The following is a 16,036-nucleotide window of genomic DNA, read 5'->3' as shown; positions in this document are numbered from 1 at the left end:
AAAGGTACATGAGACGGCATTCAGTGCTGGAGGGACATGGCTGACTCAGCATGTTTGGTCCAGGAGTGAATAGCAGGCAGGTTGAAGCCTGGGTTGCTACACAAGCTGCCTTGGTTCTACAGCAACAAGCAGGCCAGCAGGGCGGTTATCCTGGGTGTGCAGGAATACTGGAAGAGCCACTGCAGCCTTGGAGGTGGTGGCTGGGGTCAGCCAGGATTTTGACTTGGAAGAGATTGCCTGGCACTAGAGGGACCTCAAGTGGGCTTGCGAGGTGCACTGGCAAGAGTGTTAGAGGCACAGTGGTTGCAGGACAAGCAGGGCTCATGCTAGAATTTCAGGCAGGGCATGGTGCCTGTGGCTTGTAGTGCTTCTATACTGGCTGAGTCAAACTTTTCTGGCACTTAAGCAGTGGGCATGATGATGAGGCTGGCAGCCAGAAGCACAGGATGCAAAGAGGGCAGTAGCAGAGCTTTCCTGGTTCAAATGCAGCTGGTAGGTCAGCAGCAGTTGGAGGGAGCGGGTTGCTGGCTGAATCAGCCTGGCACTCAAGTAGAGGAGAAGGTCAGATGGGACAGGCATGTGTGAGTTTGAAGGGTTGTGACCAAACATTTCAAATCCTAGATGGTTTCCCAAGCACATACAAGGATGTGCCGCATTGTCCCATCTGACCTGGCAGAGCCAAGGCTGGTTGGCAAGGTGAGCGTGTTGTGGGGCATACTACTATGGACAAGCTGGTTTGTCCGTGAGCGGCAGGCAGAGCAGGTGGAGTGTCTGGAGTAGCCTAAGTGAGTGACAGTTGGGCTAGAAGTGTAGGTTTTGCCAGCCCATAAAACCTGTGCTTGCAGCAGCAGTCATGGCAGAATGCTAAATGTGCTGTGTGCCCAGGGAGAGTGAGCCTAACACTGAGAAGCAAGATCCAGGGCAGTGGTGGCAGTGTCCCTGGCAGAGTCCGTCTAGACCCGACTGCCTTCTGCAGTGTCCACCCATTGCAAACATGGCAGCCACCTGTGACTGTCAAACTTACCTGGTTCCTATGACTATATAAGTCACTCTTTCCACAAAAACCCAATTAACTCGCATGTCAAGATCATTCTCTGAAGGAAGGGAGAGCTGAACCAGGCTGGTTGGTCTGCTTACCTGCCTCCTCTGTAAATTTTGATGTTTAGCAAACAGGCTGGGGCCACATGATCACAGGCAGAAGGGGTCCGGCCCTGGGCTGCACTGCTTGAAGAGGGGCTCAAGCTGTAGACATCCACCTTTCCCTAGTTTCTCTGCCAACATTCCAATACTGCTTGGCCTCATCTCTCCCGGAAATCTTGAAATTACTCAAATTAGAGATACAAGGCATCTTTACTGTTCTATCTAAGCAGTGAACAGAGGGTGAGGAATACAGACATACAGGGGCCAGGCTCAGGTGCTACCTGGCCTCAGAGTCTGTCTGCAGGAGCCAGAGAGAAAGCAGTTACTGGGGAGACCAAGAGTTGGAGTGTCAGAGTGATGGAGGCATATGACCAAGAGAGCCAGCCACTCGCTATCAGGGGCCTTTATGGGGGTTTGCGAGGGGTGTGGTTATACAATCATGCGATAACACCACCTCTCAGGTTCCAGGTGATGATAGGTGGGTAGAAGGGAACACCTAGGTGGTGGGGTGAGGTGTGGCTTCCAAGCTTGAGACCCTGAACTAGCTGCCTACCCCACAATATTGGGAGAAGGAAACCCTTTCATTTCTGGGCAAGATGTTAGACATTACTGCCCGTTGCAAATAAGTTCTTTCTTTCTGTCCTTGGGGTGACTCATGTGAAGCCCTCACTGAGATGGTGCATAATAGACACAATTTCTAGCTTTTCCCTGGGTCTTTCCTCCCTTACAGCCCCTCCTGTTACTCCTGCTACCACACTAGCCTACTTTGTTGTTTTTTTTTAAGAGATTTTTATTGTTATTGGAAAGCTGGATATACAGAGAGGAGGAGAGACAGAGAGGAAGATCTTCCGTCCGATGATTCACTCCCCAAGTGAGCCGCAACGGGCCGGTAAGCGCCAATCCGATGCTGGGAACCTGGAACCTCTTCCGGGTCTCCCATGCGAGTGCAGGGTCCCAAAGCTTTGGGCCATCCTCCACTGCTTTCCCAGGCCACAAGCAGGGAGCTGGATGGGAAGTGGAGCTGCCAGGATTAGAACTGGCGCCCATATGGGATCCCGGCAAGTTCAAGGTGAGGACTTCAGCCGCTAGGCCACGCCTCTGGGCCCACACTAGCCTACTTTGTCCTGGAGCAGCAGAAAGGCTACCAGGGCAGGCAGGTTAGAAATGAGTGATGTGGGGCTCAGCCCTCCTGGCCCTGGAGGAGCTTCCAGGCAGGCCATGGGTGTGGGAGATGACACTGCAGTGTGAGGTGAGGGGGCAGGGTGCGCGTGTTGTGGGGCTGGGGTCTCAAGGCATGCAGGCTGGGGCTAGGATCATTGTGAAAAGGAGCCCAGCCCTGGAGCAGCTGGCAAGTTCACTGCCTGCTGAGCAAGCAAAATCACTGGCTGAGCATGACTGGCTCTTGAGCAGACAGTGGATGATGTCACCATGTTCCTGGGCTGGAGGTGCATTGGTGCTCATTAACTGAGGCTGGTCCTGGATTGGCAAGTGGGACAACAGTGGGCATTATGTTAGAGGTGCCATATGCTCACAGCCACCATTTCCTGCTCCAGTGCCAAGACAGCTTTGCCAGCATTCCCTGTTCCACTTCTCGGCTCACCTTTTCACCATGCAGGTTGCTCTAGGTCCAGGTCCACTTGGCCACAGGCACCTGCTCCACAGCAGGCACATCTCTCCAACCTGCCTGATGCTCCAAGGCCGGGTTGTTTAGGCTGTGCCAATTCCCTACCCGCCCCAATCCAGTAAGCCTGTTGCATGTCCACCTGCTCCACAGTTCTAGAGCTAGGCTTGCTTGGCCACCAACTTCTTCACTCAGGCAGCCTCTTGTGCAGCCATGGTACCAGGCCCACATAGAATCACAGTGTGTTCTCTCAGGGGTCCTATTTGGTAGCAACAGAAATCTTTTCAACAAATGGCCAGAGCTGAATTGATCCTAACCCAGGATCCAGGAACTTCTTCCAGGTTTCCCACATAGGTAAGAGTTCAAAAGCTTTGGGCCATCCTCCACTGTGTTCCCAGGACACAAGCAGGGAGCTGAATGGGAAGCAGGGCCACCAGGACAGGAATCAATGCCCATATTGGATCCTGGCTCATGAGAGGCAAGGACTTTTAGCCACTAGGCTACTGTGCTAGGCCCAAATGACAGATTTCTAAAATGACAAAACAAAATGACAAATATGGGCCACATTAATGCGAGATGTTGAAACTGCAGATAACCTATAGCCCCAGGAACAACATCAATCGGAGATATACAATATCAGACCTAGCTACAGGCATATATGGCTCAAGACTTGAGGAGACACCTTCCTGTGGGTGTTGTGTGATTTTAGAGGCTCTGACAACCTGCAAGGTGCACATCTCAGGGGAGGTTTCCAATACACCCAGAGCAGAATTAAATGGAAAAATCACCCCAAGAAAATGCTCCTCAGAACTTGACATTTAATCTCTTTCTCCTCAGTTTACATTTCTAATGTTAAGAAGACACTTTTTCAATATGACAAATACATTTCCCAACTGCACAATATTTTTCTTTGTAAGGTACATTTACCTTACACTTTGACATGCAAAACTCTTTGTCTAGGACCACTAACAAAATATACTTATCCCCTAACTGGAGGGATGGAGTGCCCATTTCACACTTGGGTTTTTGCAGAAATCCTATGGAATTGTAAAGAAATTGCAAGGAACAGTTAACCAATACCTAAAGCAGAACTTGTTTTATTTCCAAACAGTTCATAATGCTTTGACATACTACCTTTCAAGTTTCCATATCTCATCTAGCTAGCTATTATAGAGCTGTTTCCCACTCCCTGGGCAGCAGCCTCTGTTTTCATTAAAACCCATCATATAACGCATATGGAGTGGGTTGAGAAACTGTAACTGAATTTTGCCCAATATTCTTGCACAAGTTGTGCATTGTGGTTGCAGGTAATCAATTATCATCCCAGCTTTGATGGGAAGTAAAAAGAAAATGTGCCCACATACTTCGCTCAGTTTGAACAATGATGGTGGCTTACCTCTGGTCTGCAGACATGTCTACCAGTGTAGGAGACTGAGCACCATCCAGCACATAAGATGGGGCTGCTTGGCTGGCCATTTGTCCACAGGCAGGTAGTTTTTGGCAGTTGCATTGTATGGCAAAACAAGAGGAATGCAATGCTTATGTCCTGAGCTTTTGTGATAAAGTTCCAGGCTACTGTCTTCCTGCTCAAAAGCACTATTGTGCCCAGAGCCTCCTTCCTTCCACACCACTTCCCTGCCAAAGACTCACACAACAAGCTGTCCTCATGTGCTCACATGTGTTGCATATCATTGGTTGAGTAAGCCTCAACTGTAGAAGCAACATGTTTAAAATGTGTCACTTGATTATAGGCTGCAATAAAATCACATTGGTTGTCCACAGGACACCAAGCCAGTACAGCATGCTTCACTGTGAATTATCTAGAATAATTTTCATTTTGCAATGTTATTAGGGAGACTAGTAAATCGTAGTAACAGGCTACAGATTATAGCTGTCCAGATCTAAGGCTTTGCTCTGTATGCAATACATATTATCACAGAAAGGTAAAGACTTAGGGGCCAAGGCAGACTACCCTTCAGTCCTTTGCATCAGTGTGCATTGTAGTCTCTGCCGTCAGATGCTAACGAACCAATGAGAGGACAGAGATGGTACTGATTTTGTTCCTGGGCTTCACACACTTTATAATTAAAACTTTCCATGTCTTCACCCAACCTAACTCATGGTTCAGACCACCAGTAGAGTGATCTTGTTGAAATGTAAATTGGGCCATGCTAGCTCCACCTGCATTCATGAAAGTTATTTCTCCTCGTTTTCCAATTTCCGAAGAGCATGGTGGCGAAGACTGATGAATTGATATGCATCAAATAAAATTCTTAGAACAATATATTGGAGTATTGCAGTCAGAAATATTATTATTTGCTATAAAGATTTTAGGGGGACCATGGACAGGACTTTCGATTTTCATTGCTTGGAATCTGTCTCTTCCAACAGTAAGTGAGTTTGACAGCTTTAGCTGACAATGCAATGAGTGAGGGGAGGAAGAGTATTGGGGAGCAACTGCCACACCGTGGACAGAAGTATCAGAGACCTGCTGCTGCTGACTCAAGAGCTTGCAAAGGATGCGTGGATCAGTGAGGAGATAAAAAGGAGAGACGAGGCGTGGACCATTATGGCATGAATTCTCATAATGGACAACTCAGAAAAGTTGCCTTCTTCATGTATACACAAATCATCACAAGCTCTTGCACAACATCCAATTGTTTGATTTTTATTTCATTATAAAAGAATGATTGCAAAAACAATCCTAAAAACATTATTATTATTTTATTCCAGAGAAAATATTTTCAGCAAACTATTACTCATTCAAACCTGCCATGACCTGACTGAATCTAGGAACTCCATGGTTGGCAGCACATACAGTTACATAGTGACAAGTGGTTTACTTATATCCAAAATCAATTTTCACTAAACTTAAACTAACTAATATTACTTAAAATATCAAGAGTACAGAATTAAAAGAAATGCTCACAAAGGAATTTATAAAGGCATTTATCATAGATTCTTTATTAAATCTTATAATCAATCATGCATTATTTGCCATCACTTTCACCTAGTGCTGATTCAATTATTTTCTGTTCTTTTGTTAAAGGGCAGTGAAAGAGATCAAGGCCTTTCTACAAACAGAGGGCCTTTACAAGAAACTTACTTTTATGTTTACAAACTGTTTCTTTACCTAAATATGGGTGCCAATATAAGGTTGCAGTTTTTACAAACTGTTTTCTTTCCCTAAATATAAGTGCCAATATAAGGTAGAAATTTTAAGCCAGTTTTGAAGGGGGATTCACGTTTCTCCTCCTTTATAAGATGCCCCATATACTTTCTACTTTTTGTGGTGAGAAACCAAAATACGTCATTTCATGTGTTGTAACAGTTTGAGGCACGTGGTAAACAAACTCTTTGTACCTCCATGATTGCCATCTGTTCCAAGATAATATCAAGCTATTTCTTAAGGAAAATATTACTTATATTAGGGCAAGCTTCAGGACAAAGGTGGGCACGTAACAGGATGTTTGGAGACATTGTGGGCTCAAAGCACTATTGTATGTCATTGCCTTACATCACTAAAGATGTTTTTATCATAATATGATTCATCAGTTTGAGGTGTTATATCAGTTACAGGAATCATTTCACATTTGAAGAAAAACAACACCCCCTCTCAGGAGAATTCTATGAAAGATCAGAGAGGTGACTGAGTGTCCATACAATGGGGTGAAGCAGCAATGAGATGACCAGAGACATTCTGCTGGACTTTGCCACACAGCCAGAAACTCCTAGTAGCCTTGCTAACTGAGGAGCAGTGTTCATCACACACCCATGCCCTCTGACCCAACTGAGTGGCTTCCCACAAGAAAGCGATGTGATGTTCTTTCCAAATGCTATGTCCCTTCCCCCCTGGACACCTGTTTTCTGTCACCAGAGAGAGGGGCTCAGCAGCTATGCCTCTTTCCTGGTGGAAATTCATTCTGGGTCACATACTCTGTGGGTCAGGAGCACCTGAAACCATTGCAGTAGTATTTGCATTGCTCTTTATGCTAAAAGCAACAACTTGCTTTCTGTTAAAAAAAAAATTGCTCCTTGTGACTGTTAGTGAGGGACTAAACTATTGTTATATAGTGGAAGGGAGGAATGAGAAATCCCTGAGCTGGAGGAACTGTATCATGAAAAGTAGTTTAAAAATAAAAATCATAGGGCCTGGTGTGGTAGCCTAGTGGCTAAAGTCCTTGCCTTGCATGCACGGGATCCCACATGGGTACTGGTTTTAATATCGGCGGCCTTGTTTTCCATTGAGCTCCCTGCTTGTTCTTGGAAAAGCAGTCGAGAACAGGCCAAAACAGTGTTGGGACCCTGCAGCCGCATGGGAAACCTGGAAGAGGCTCCTGCATCATGGCTTCGGATTGCCTCAGCACCTGCCGTTACATCGGATGAAAGATCTTTCTCTCTGTCTCTCATCTTCTCTGTATATCCAACATTCAAATTTAAAAAAAAAAATTTTAAATAAATCTTTTTAAAAAGTAAAAACAAAAATCATTAAGTCAAATCCTGGGGACTACAATGACAATTGGACAAGTTCAGAGAGATTGTCTTGTCTAAGTGCTTGTCTCCCTTTTTAATGCATTATGCATTTAAAAAAAAAAAAAACTCCAGGGGTTTCTACACAGCTAATCTCTTGGGCAGAATATAGGGTCCTGATGGACTTGTGTTTAAGCTTTGAGCTTTAAGTAGTCTGAGCAAGCAGCAGACAGCATAATTGTCTGCCAAATTGGACCATTAAATAAAACTACTAAGTCAAAAAGCTGGAGCATTACCCTGAAATTAAAGCATTGTCAGCTTTAAATTGCCGAAAATGTTAGCAAGCACTTAGACAAATTCTTTTTGCACACTCTGTAGAGCCAATGGACTCCAGCCAACGTGGATGAGAACAGTGACTTCAGATGATGGAAATTGGATTTCCATTCCCGCAGCTTCCCTTTAGGAATTCACTCACCGAATTTCTGAAGTCCTTATTCATCTCCATTGGTTACTTCTTTATGTTTTCCTGTGTTCACTTACTTCCACATTTTTCATTAGCTCATTCGATAATTCAAGCAGTTATTCAGAAAATAAGCCTCTGAGATAAACTTTCAAGTACTGGGCTGAGTTAGACACTAAGGTTAGCAACAGAATGAATTTACCCTTGTTCTCCAGAAACAGGAATCACAGGACAACACAGATGATTGTACCCACGGTATAGGAAAAGAAGCTGACCACATGGCATGGGAAGAGTACAAAGGGATGGGGTTGACTCAAGTGTACAGGGAGCCCAGGTGATGGTTGGAGGAGCTGCCCATGAAGCTAAATTTTGTCACTGGTGACACTCCCTGAGAATATACTAGTATAAGGCAATGGGAATTATATTACATGTGGTACGCCACTGTGAAGTGTTCTCAGAGGCCCTGGGGAGAAGTGACACTCTCTGCATTTTTTTAAAGATTTATTTATTTTATTACAGAATCAGATATACAGAGAGGAGGAGAGACAGAAAGGAAGATCTTCCGTCCGATGATTCACTCCCCAAGTGAGCCGCAATGGCAAGTGCGTGCCGATGAAAGCTGGAAACCAGGAACCTCTTCCGGGTCTCCTACATGGGTGCAGGGTCCCAAAGCATTGGGCTGTCCTCAACTGCTTTCTCAGGCCACAAGCAGGGAGCTGGAAGGGAAGTGGGGCTGCTGGGATTCGAACCGGTGTCCATTTGGGATCCCGGGGCGCTCAAGGCGAGGACTTCAGCCGCTAGGCCACGCCGCCAGGCCCCTCTTGCTGTAAATTTTAACACATTCATTTTCCTAACAGAAAAAAACCATTTGGAGAAGAAATAATTGTAAAAGCTGTTAAGTGCATTGCAATTATACTGTGAATTGTATAATTGCAACGTTGTAAATGAGGCATCTTTTACAGATGTTTCCTGTCTGCTGTATTCAACACAATATCTGTTATTCTTACAGAGAATCATCTGTGTTGATTATTCTCTTGTGAGAAAGTGTGCCAGTAGCAAGGAGGAACTGGATGCTCTGGCTAAAATATTTTCTTGGGTTTCTCACTGATTGTCTGATCTTGGAAGAGCTGCCTTATATTCCCCATGCGTATTTCCTTCATTTTAGATGTGGCAGTATTGGTTCCCTTACTTTTTATACCTCAATATCCAAGGACTCAGCCAGCCTTGGTCTGAAAACATTTTAAAAAAGCCAACCTACCTGTGTCTGTGCTGAATGTGTTAGGACTGTTTTTAGTTAGCACCCAAACAACACATTGCAACAGTGGCTTAACTAGTGTTTACATTGTATCTGGTAACATAAGTAATCTACAAATGACTTACAGTTTATAAAGGGGCATCTGTAAGCTGTATTCAAATATTATATAATTACATTTAAGGAATGTAAACTTCCACAGATTGGGGCATACATAATTGTTCTAGAACTAAGCCCTCTTTCTTGTGGACACATGAAGATGATTGAAGGAGATGATGAGATAATAGTTTAATTTGGTTATGATTAGGTAATGGCTTAATTTCATTTTTTCAAGTTTTTTTTTTAACTGGAAATTCAGATCTACAGAGAGAAGAAGACACAGAAAGATCTTCCATCTGCTGGTTCACTCCCCAGATAGCTGCAACAGCTGAAGCTGAACTGATCTGAAGCCTGGAATCAGGGATTTCTTTTGGGTCTCCCATGGGCATGTAGGGTCCCAAGGCTCTGGGCCATCCTGCACTGCTTTCCCAGACCACAAGCAGGGAGCTGGATGGGAAGTAGAGGAGGCAGAAGTAGAATCTGTACCTGTGTGGCATGCAAAGCAATCACAACAGACCCAATGGCTTAATTTTTTTTTTTTAAGATTTTATTCATTTTATTACAGCCAGATATACACAGAGGAGGAGAGACAGAGAGGAAGATCTTCCGTCCGATGATTCACTCCCCAAGTGAGCCGCAACGGGCCGGTGCGCGCCAATCCGAAGCCGGGAACCTGGAACCTCTTCCGGGTCTCCCACGCGGGTGCAGTGTCCCAATGCATTGGGCCGTCCTCAACTGCTTTCCCAGGCCACAAGCAGGGAGCTGGATGGGAAGTGGAGCTGCCGGGATTAGAACCGGCGCCCATATGGGATCCCGGGGCTTTCAAGGCGAGGACTTTAGCCGCTAGGCCACGCCGCCGGGCCCCCAATGGCTTAATTTAAAATAAGATAATGCACATGGAGTGTTCAGCATAAAGCTGTGAAATAACGATACTCAAGATTATTTTTAACTTCAAAACTTCTGTGGCCTTCCTCTTTGCCCAGGTGGAGCACTCCAGAGGTGACTTAGAGTTGTTTGTTGAGTGACCCAGCACACTGCTGATGCGTTCCTCTTCCCACCTTCCTCTGACCTCTCTTGCCTGCTGTTGTGTTGTCTGTGCAGAGGACAAGAGCTGGACAACAGTGCAGCACAACAATGCAGAGCTGACACCTGTACAGGGCTGCACGCCTGAAAAGTTCTACTTTTCAGCATGGCAGCAGCACGAAGCAGCTGGAAACCCTGATTGATAGCTCAGAGCACTGCAAGCAGGAGGTGGCTTACCACTGCAGGAGGTGTCACCTGGTCAACACAGCAGATGAGGTGTGGCCCGCCCCTGATGTTCAGTAGTGGCCCTCCACTCTGGAATAGCAAATCCAGGGATTGACAGTAAGGGAATATCGTTTCAATTGCTCACCATGCAGTGCAGACACATGTACCAGGTGGCATGCATGTGCTTAATCCTGGCTCTGATGTCCAGCAGGTAGCCTGGATGCTTCTGAAGGCTCTGAAGATTTTTTTCTGAATCCTCAGAAGACAACCATAACAGTAGCCATCTTATCCCTGAGTGAGGATGAGGAGTTTCTTGAGAGCACTGGCATGGAAGGGTGCTTTCAGGAGCCAAGAAGAGTGCAAGGGAAGGTGCTTTTTCTGGGATGAGAAAAAACCAAGGGCCTCAGTATATTGACGCAAGAATAATGAACTGTATGTGAGACAAAGTGTTCATCAGGGTATGGTAATGGGCAGGTAGGTACCATCCTGTTGGTTTATGTTACCTGAAATATGAAAGCCTCAGAGAAATACCCATTGGAAAGAATAAGCAGAGGTGGCCATGATGCTACATCATATTAAGATGCTTGCAGTGTCCACACCCTGTATCAGAGTGCTCGTTGAAGGTCCAGATCCTTGGCTTCTAATCTGATCTAGATTCCTGCTGGTGCATCCTAAGGAGCAGAAGTTGATGGCCCTCTGGCAACTGCCATCCACATGGCAACCCAGATGGAGTGCCAGTCCTTTCTCTCTCTTCCACTTTCTCTCACTCTCTGACTTGCAAGAAAATGGCAATAATTAAGAGATTAAAGATAAACATTTGCTTTTAGAAACAAAGAGACTGATTCTATTTTTGTTTTCCTTATGGTACTTTACTGAGTGAATGGTTGATTCAATTATTAACGTACTTGAAAACAAATTAAACAGAAACTCTAGGGCTGTTTGTCAAAACTCAAACAAGTTATGACAAAGATCAGTAAGGAAATGTATCAAAACTTATGTGAATTCATTTATATTTATGAACATTCGTCATCAGTTATTTCATGAAAAAAAAAAAAAAGACCTGTAGGCTATGGAGTATATCTGATCTTGAAAATGGTACAATTCAGAGCTTCTAACCTGGACATTTGGAAAACATGCAGAAAAAAAGGAAAATGAACTGTCAACCAAGGGAAAGTGATAAAACCAGTGCAAATGCATAACAATGCCTGACTGAGCTGGAGTCTTCAGGGTAGAGCTGTTCCATAGAAGTTACCATTCCAGATAACCATCACCTGCCCCTTTAACCAACAAATATCTTTGCAAAGACTTCTTGACTAGTTGAAACAAAAGTCATTCTCAAATGATTTGTAAGCTTCCTTGCCTTTTTGTAACTGACGGCTCTGGACCCCAAATGTCACATTTTTCGATGACTCAGAATCATCCTAGTAAGGAAAGAAGTTATTGTCCTTTCCTTGGATAAACCATACTTGAAAACTGCTTAGATCAGAGGCAGTTGTTGTTGCCTCAATTTCCCAGAAAGCTGTGCACTAATCATGTCTGTGTTACTTAGGCCTCCAAGCCCACAGCAGTCACTCTCCGTGCTTTGTTAATGTGTCTGTCTCCAGAAGCTGCCCTCATACTTTTCATTATATGGCTTTCAATTTTCTTTTATTTTTCTTTTTAAAGATTTATTTGTTAGAAAGTAAGAATGAGGGTGATGGCATTGCAAGCAGAAGCTTTATTCACTATGCCAATATTATTTGAATTGTGAGAGCATGGATTTGGGACCAGGCCATGTGGTGAGTGAAGGCTTGATTGTGTCACTGACTCTCATGGAGATAGGGTCATCCATTACTATAGTTTCAATATCATTGTTGGAAAAAATTGCAAGAAAATCATGAACTCCTAAATTCACTAGAAAAATGTAGTCTCAGTTTCTCACACCATGCCTGGGGAAGGTTAGATGTCCAGCAAGTAGGAGTATCCATGCTCATAGTCCTCATTTTAATACTAAGGTGCACTGTGATAGAATAAGAAATTAGTTCACAGGGGGCAATTTTATTTCTGCTTATTGATTTGAAAGGTAAAGAGACAAAGAGACAGAGAGAGAAAACTCATGTTCACTGATTCATCAAGAAACTGCTGTTTGGAGTCAAATCATGACATGATCATTAAAGGAAAACTACACATGAGCACTTACTTATACATACACCTGTGTGTGTGTGTGTGTGTGTGTGTGTGTGTGTGTGTGTGTGTGTGTGTGTGTATTTAACCTCAAAATGGGAGGAGTTGGGCAGGGAACATGAATCTTTTGCTCACAATGCTTCCAGGTGAACTGACTGGAAGTTGATCTTAGCTACAACGATCAAAACTGATGGATGACTGATTGGTTGATTCATGGATGGGTCCTGTATTTCCCCAGATACATTGATGTGTCAATCATAGCTGACTTTGGGTTTGGGAATGCCTCACCCCTTTGGATGATTTGAGAATGATTGTTCGGATGCACATTTTAAATTCCAGCATAGATGATTGTATTCTCCTTGCACACGGCTTCCTTAGGTACATTCCATGGCATTCTCTAGCTTGCTCAAGGAAGCCAATTAGTGTGTATTTAGCAACATTGCAAGATTGTTTTTGAAATAGCATCACAATTAAAAGTCAGCATTCTATATGGGCCCCAGATTAAGTCCTCACTGCTTCATTTGCAATCCAGCTCCCTGCTGATGGCCTAGAAAATAGTGGAAAATACACCAAGTGTTTTGGCTCCTGACAGCCCTGACAATGTGGAGAGTAAACCACTAGATAAAACATCTCTCTCTCTCTCTCTCTCTCTCTCTCTCTCTCTCTCTCTATATATATATATATATATATATATATATATATATATATATATATATGTATGTGTGTATATATATATATATATATATATCCTTACTCTAAGGAATATAAATATGTTCCCATCATCCTCATTCTTACTTTCTAATACTTTCTAATACTTTCTGAGAATGCTGAAGCTGACAAGTTCTCAGTTGCAACTATTTTCCCCTAGTTTTGTTTGGAGTTTTTCAGACTTCCACAAGAAAATGGCAGGTGGAATTGGTATATCCAAGGTACCTTTCTTCCAGTGTCTGGCATATGGGAAGGGACTGCTCAATTGGAGCATAGAAAAAGTTGGCTGTCTCTTTCTTTCTTTGTCATGCTGTTCCCAGGTCTTCTCTCCCTGAAGTTAGGCAATCTCTCGGATGTTTACATTGTGTGCCCCTGTTCTGTACATGAACGGTTCTTTGAATTTACACTTCAATAATTTGCTTCAAGCCATCCAATACTTATATAACAGTTGAAAAATGTTTTGGTAGGTGGACTCCAGGATGGGGCGTCCTGCTTGGATCCCGACTACAGCCACTATGTGCACGTGGTGAGCTGTCCCCAGGCGGCCACTGCACCATTTGGCACTAAGCTCTGTCTGATGGCCACCTGGCCGGGGAGCTCTGGGGTATTGGTTGTCTGAATCGCTGCTTAGGTAGCTCCAGGTTGATCCCACTGTGCTTCTGGGATCTGAGTCAATGCTAAAGATTCCCAATGGCCGTAACTCTTCGTTTGAAGAACTTGTAATCACTTAAAAATACTGAGTGGTGAACACCAGTTCATGCAAAAGCTAAGGCTCGGGGCTTGTCCAGCAGGATATCTTTTTACCTGACATGATGATGGATCAGGAGACTGGTCACATCAGGCAGGGCCATAACAATAACTAGCACTTGAGAACCATATCCGGGGGTAGATTCTGTGGGGGATGTGTGGGCCACACCCTGTGGAAAGTCTAGCCCCACTAGTAAGCCCAACAGTTTGGGTCGTTTTGGATTAAGCTAGGTGTGACCAAGCAGCCTGCCATCAATCACAGGTAAAGGAACCCGCAGCAGACTGGACTTGTCAAGGCAGCAGCACCCAAATGTGCATCCTGAATAGGGTGTGGGGTGGGCTGGGCTGTGACATTCACCAGCTCATATACGGCCAAATGGAAGGCCAGACTGCACTGGGCACTGGCCTAAAACCCATTGGTGTGCATGAGAACTGGGTCTGGGAGTGGATCAAGTAGAAGAACTTTGGAAACTCTCCTGGGGAGTCATAGCTCCCTCTGGTGAACATGTGGTCCAGACCTGGGGGTTGGACAAGCTGGGCAATATAGCTCCAACAGTTGGCTAATGTGTAAATTGGTAATCGAATGGGATGTCCTAGGCTGTACTGAGCAAACCTTAGCCTATAAGCAAAACTAGAAGCCAGGATGAAGCACAGGTCATGCTGAGCTAGGCTCTTACACCTACTAATCTACGTGAGTCAAGGACGCTAAGCCACAGTGTCTAAGGCAGAGGCCAGGACAAGTGAGGGACTGAGCCAAGCTGAATCAGAGCAGCCACTGGCATGCGCATCATCTACGGCTGGGAACAGGTCTGGTTGGGGAGCTAAGGAGACAACCTAACTGAGTTGAGATTCCCACCAAGGGGAGCCTGTGCTGGAATGGGGGCTGCATTCTAACCAGGAAACAGTTGTAGTCTCCCGTGGCACTAGTGTGGACTGGGATTGGATGCACCAGGCCAGTTCAGACCCCAACACCGTCTGGGGTCCTGGAGAACGAGGATAGATGTAGGACTGACTAGGCTAGGTCTCAACCCCCTACTGAGCCATGTGTGAGCTGTATGTGGGTATGGACGAGCCTTGGCTGGGCTGAAACCTCCAACAACAAGAACCAGAATGGGTAGAAAACCAGCCAAGATAAGCCACTGTTCCTGCTAGGACAGGAGGTGAACTAAGTAGGCCTGGCTCATGGACCCCCTGGTATGTGCAAAATCCGGCATTGGGAGGGGTTCTGATGCAGGAGCCTGGGCAACTCCTCTGGTAGGACACAATCCCTGCAAGGTAAGCACAGGAAGCATGATAGGAAACAGCCAAGAACAGGCCATGGCAAGTTTCCCACTGCCATACATTTGGCATGGGTCGGGGGCACACCAGGCTGAATCAGTTCATGTCATCCACTGGCAAATCCGAACATCAGAACAGAGTGTGGGTCGGGGCAGGTTCGGTCGTGACAAAAACAAGTGCACAATATGGAATGCCAGGGTGAGTTTGCCTGTATTGGATGTGATTGCAGCACCCAACCAGCATGCGTGAGATCCAGGAAGGGAGGGGGCAGAGCCGGCATGAGGATTAAGGCGATGGTCCCCTCGCCAGACAGCTACTCCCACTGGAGAGTGTGGGCTGGGATGGGGACAGACCAAACTAAGCAGGGCTACAACACCTGTGGGCCAATGTGGACTAGATCAGACAAAAGCCAGGCTGGGCTGATTCTTCCTACTGGTGCAAGCATAAATTAGAGTGGGTGAGGGATGTTTGGGCTTGGCCGCAGCATCAGCTGGCAGAAGCTGGCACTGGGGGCTGATTCTGTCAAGTCAAACCACAGAACCAACCGAAGAGTGCATAAACCGGGATTGAGAGAGACCTGGGAGGGAAATAATGTGTTCCCCCTTCTTGGGTTACTACTTCTGTGGGAGGGCATGAAAACTAGGATGGGGGCTGGAGTGGCTAGACAGAGAGGCACTCAACAACATCCGTGAGGTCTGGATGGTTGAGCTGGTTAAATGGAACTAAGCTTTAACACCCATTGACAAACACGAGAGCCAAATGGGATGTGGGACAGACTGGACTAGTCTGCTATACATACTGGCAAACCAGGGTAGGGGGCGGGTCTGGTGGGGGTTATTGTGGGTCACAA

The sequence above is a fragment of the Ochotona princeps genome, chromosome 10 (assembly GCF_030435755.1).
Source record: "Ochotona princeps isolate mOchPri1 chromosome 10, mOchPri1.hap1, whole genome shotgun sequence".
NCBI classification, from domain to species: Eukaryota; Metazoa; Chordata; class Mammalia; order Lagomorpha; family Ochotonidae; genus Ochotona; species Ochotona princeps.
Note: the sequence above shows the minus strand (reverse complement) of the source record.